This window comes from Pteropus vampyrus, unplaced genomic scaffold, assembly GCF_000151845.1.
Source record: "Pteropus vampyrus isolate Shadow unplaced genomic scaffold, Pvam_2.0 Scaffold27, whole genome shotgun sequence".
In the NCBI taxonomy this organism is placed as follows: domain Eukaryota; kingdom Metazoa; phylum Chordata; class Mammalia; order Chiroptera; family Pteropodidae; genus Pteropus; species Pteropus vampyrus.
Genome location: NW_011888808.1, coordinates 655,454 through 660,494, shown reverse-complemented (window position 1 = coordinate 660,494; position 5,041 = coordinate 655,454). Strand labels below are relative to the sequence as shown.

Genomic DNA, 5,041 nt, shown 5'->3' with positions numbered 1-5,041 from the left:
CAGAGAGGTTAGAAAGCTTCTCCAAAGTCACTCGGCAAGTGTCCGCATCAAGGTGCAAATCGAAGAAGCTGACCTTCAGAAGCCTATCCTTCAATGTGAGTATATGTGGGTGTGTCTTCATATGTCTGATTCCAGATGAAATGTATGGAATGATACGTGACATATTGATGATGGGACTTATGCGGAGCAGAGACGGAAATGCTAATGTAGGCAAAAGAAAGAAGAGGCTGAGGGTGGGGGTAGGGGGAAGCACGCTGCATAGTCAAACCGGTATGGAAGATACGGGATTAAAGTTAAACCGATCGTTAGTACCTCAACTCATCCTACATCAGTGAATATGCTGTTTATTGCAAATCTCCAAAAGAAAGTAAAACATGCACCACTTTCCAAACTTTTGGGGGGCTAGAAAGCACTTTTTTTAATACCTTGCTAATTAAACATTGTCCAAAAAATTATTCCACAGAGCAGAATCTGGAGCCAGTTATCTACAATATAGCTTTTCTTAAACTCCAAAACTGCTAGAAAACCCTTCTGGAAGAAGACAACGGAATGGATAAATAGAGAGTTACGAGAGGTTTTTGTTTTGTTTTATTTTTTTCAATTCATCAAGTAATATTCTCACATTTGATATTTTACCATGCATGATATATTAATAGCAGAAAACCAAACATGAGTTCAGCCAAACGTTTCATTTATTTGAAAATAAGGAGTTTGCTCACATAAGTCAATTTATTGACTAATAGTAGTATAGTACCTGATTTTCATGTATGAGCTATTATTTACAGAAATAGTATGTTGTTATTTTATAACAATTAACATATAACATGATATAATTAATCATTAATGTATCATTATTTACATTATTATATAACATCTGCCTAGAAATATTTTTGTTAATGTCTATTTTATGTCCTTTTATTGAAAGTTTCATTATCAATCCTTAATAATCTACTTCAAAATAATTTTTTAAAATGTCAAATCAGCTAAGACCCCTACAACTGCTCTGATCCAATCATTACCGCTTAGGCAGTAATCAATATTTAAACTTACCTGATATTTATTCAATAAGTATCTATGTTTAAGACATTTAAATGAGGGCCATGGAAATCCTAAAACAGATGATACCTATATTTCCCTCAAAGAGTTTATAATCTACTAAAGAAAATCTACATAGTGATTGAAATATGTTTAAGGAAATAGGAATGAAAAGAAAGAAAAAAGAGTTTAAAACCTAGTCAAAGAGATCATTTCTACTAAGGAGTTACCTTTCTTAGAGGTTTGACACACATGGTGGCAGGAATATGAATGTGTTACGAGATCTTATCTTAAAAGGCTGTTATTGCTACATGTCCTAAAGACTATAACTCACTTTTGAGACAGGTATGAATATTCTTGCTCTTTCAACTTTGTTGAGTTTTCATGAGGATCCAGTGACAGATACGAAAGAATTTTGAAGATCTCCTAAATATAAGATAATGTTATTATTAGAACTGAGGACTATAATTCTGTTTCATAATTCCTGGGAATCAACAGGGTTCCATGACAGACACTCCTGCTTGTCCTTCAAAATCTATCCTCGCTTGGTTTCTTCATGTGGCTTCTCAGTGATTAAAAGTGTGGCCATGTGTTCAAGTTCTACTCCCAGGCCTCGGTCTCAATTACATGGGCTTGCCTCATCCAAACTCTCTTATCTTTAGTGCCACCTGGAACCCTTTGCAACCAACTCTGTCACATGTAGATGATAATCTCAGATAAATTGCCATTTCTAATTTCGAAAATGAAAGCATCCGGCTAGATTAGCTTTTTAACAGTGGTGCTTCATAATACTCTAATTCTCATATTTTCAAAATGATTTCAGAGGGCATTTTGGAGGAAGAGGAAAGGATGGGGTCCAAGGGAGGGGGAAGGCAGAAGAATTATCAGCTTTTGGTTTATGTCCTATTTTGACATCACTATTTGGTTTATGTCCTATTTTGACATCACTATTTTATGTCCTATAAAATAGTCTCAGTGATGAGACCCCTCATCACTTCCTCATCAGACAATGCAACTCAGTTTTATCTATCAAACATCTATGGAAGTATTTCAACAAAGAATTCTGCAACTAAAAATATTTATCAAAAAATATGAAGTATAACATCTCTAAGATACATTTACTTTCTGCAATTCTATACCTGCAGGTGTTTAAAGTTGTTTCTCAGTAATAAGGATGGATTTTTCTCTGAAACACCTGTGTACTTTTCCTCATTTGTCCTTTGTGATCAGTGACACATATTTAATAAGCGATCTCAGTTAGTCAAAGAGTCCATGAACATAAAATGTAATTTTCTTCGTACAAATTAACTAGGCTATCCAGGGATCTAAGATATGATCTTGACCTCATTAATATTGTACTTGAATCATCTTAATAAAAAAGTAGTAAGAAATATTTTGATGTATTTAATGAGTTTAAACAGTATCTATTAGGTATCTTTAATGTTTGTTTTGGAAGAATCCTAAATGAATAACACAACTAATTGTTCCATCATGTATTACTGTCTCTTAGACTCAATACCTCCCATGTCATCTTTCCTGTGACAGTGTCCATCGTATGTCATTCTGCCATTTTGGCAAAATCTTTCCTTTGACATTGACAATCACAATCTGATCGATCTAGATATCCAAGATAACTTTCAAGAGATAACATTTTTTGGTGTCGAAATCTCATTTCTCTTAATTATACTATATAACACTCATAAGCTTATGTCTAAAACAATCTTTAGCACTCATTAAACACTTCATAAGTAAACCATCTTATTTTTGACAATTTCTCAATATTCACTATCTGTAGACATGCTCAATTTCCTTCAATATGCTTATTTTAAAAAAATCTAAACCAGCATTGACAACAACGGTCAATCAAAAATGGCAGCTCAAACTCCCAAAGCACTCCTAGCTAATGCCATAGGATTTAATACTTAATAATCTGCTATTTTCTATCGCCTTATTATTATAAAAAGTCATGGTTAAAATATATATGAAATATAAGTATTCACTTATTTATGGATTTTCTTGTGAAATTCCATGTTCTTTAAAACAGTAAAAATGATTTTTATCAATTGTCATAAATTTCAGACCCTAGTATCCAAAAAGTGTCTATTACAGAAGATTAAATTAGAGGCTTATTTTTCTCACAACACGGTAAGTCTGGAGGCAGTAGCTCTGGCACAGGTTCGACATCTCGGGAAGGTCAAGATTGGCTTCTCCAGATTTGAGGCATTTCCATCCTGGGCACAAGAACAATAAATCACTTCATGTACCATACGCATGCTCAGTATAGAAAAGGAGGTAGAAAGGTCAGTGACACTGACATAAATTGGTTTAATTAGGAAAGCATAAGCTTTCCAACAAGACCTCTTCTAGAATTCCCAGTAGTCTCTTTGGGAAAAGCAGTATGTCAAATGACTATCCCAACGTGGTCAAAAAAACAGCTGAGGGGAGATATTTAGGTTTTCTGCGTTCACCTCACCCCCAACATGTTCTCCGGGAACCTGATAAAAGATTTGCTGCTCAATCAATTGGGTTTTTTGCTCAGTCATATGTGGCTTTAGAAATAGGTCTTATTTTCACTGTATATGTTTCAGGTGGTTCTAATCATAATATGTAAATCTTCAGAAATGGTAGCAGACAGAATTCTGGGAGGCCACAAAGTTCCCATCTGTCCCTGGACTGCAGGCCCCTCCCTTTATGTATGAGTGGTCACTCCCCTGATGAGATTAAGAAGCAAGTGACCCAATAAGATTCTCCGACCGGGCGTGGTCCCATAACTTGAGCCCTTTATAAGGGCCTGGGCCTTCTCCAAGTTCCACAGGTCTCGAGAGGACAGCGCAGAAGGCGGTTTCTCCACTGCTGACTTTGAAGCCGGAAGGACTCAGAGTGAAATTTCGGGCCTACAGAAACCAGTAAGTCAGTGGGCATGTTTGTGGGCATTGGTTATAAATTGATATAAACCAAGAGCTAATCTGACCCAAACTCTCTACTTAACATTCTCTTTGCAGGCCGGCAATCAGCCCCAGTGCGAGGCCCCGGGTCTTCCAGCACCGGGATGGACAAGGCCAGCACGTCGCGCACAAACAAAAGTGGGGACACAGGTGTATGTGATCACCCTCCTGCCACCCCCACGGGCCCCGGGGCCAGTGACACCGGGACACCGGGCCACCAATTCGGGCAACCAAAGGAAGCCTCTGACAAGCAAGGTGGGCTGGGAAGCCAGGACGATCCGGACCTGAGGGAAGACTCCTCGCCTGTGGCCAAAAGACGGAAGAGAAACACCAAAGCAAAGAAAAACAAGAAACGGAAAGTGGACGAAGTTGAGGTTCAGAAGATGAAACTCCTGGTATCTTCTTTGTCCGAGGAGCAGCTGAACCGTTATGAAATGTATGGCAGGTCAGCCTTCCGCAGGGAAGCCGTGAAACGTCTGATCCAGAGAGTGTCTGGCACCACGGTGTCCCAGAAAGTGGTCATTGCCATGTCTGGACTGGCCAAGGTCTTCGTCGGCGAGGTGGTGGAAGAGGCCCTGGACGTGTGCCAGAGGTGGAGGGAAACGCCCCCACTCCAACCCAAGCATCTCAGGGAGGCTGTTCGCAGGTTAAGCTCCAAGGGCCAAATCCCTGTCACCAAGCCCAAAAAGGTCTCCTTCTTCTAGGCCAAAGCCGCAAAGGGCCTGTTGCTGAACCAGTAAGAAGGCATTGCTCACTTCTGATGGCCTGAGACTGCGCGCAGTGCATGAATTCACCCAGGACTTCACTGTTAGTCCCAAAATTTCTATCCTGTCCACACCTGGGCGAATGCACGCAGCCGTGGCTAAATAGGGCACCTTGAGACATTGCACTGTTAGTTGGATGAAGAAAGGAGTAGGGAAGAAACCTGGCATCCTCAGGTTAGGAACAGCTTGGAAAGAGGAAAATCCCTTTCACAGTTCCCTGATGGTTTCCCATTGCAGCTGAGAGAGGCTGTGACTTTGGTGGTTTCTTTCTGTGGCTTCAGGGAGACGAACCAATCA

General features: G+C 39.5%; 1 pseudogene; it reads left to right on the top strand.

Annotated features, from left to right (window-relative positions):
• Positions 1–4,084: 4,084 nt before the first annotated feature.
• LOC105289705 lies at positions 4,085–4,684 on the top strand (annotated as a pseudogene).
• Positions 4,685–5,041: the final 357 nt, after the last annotated feature.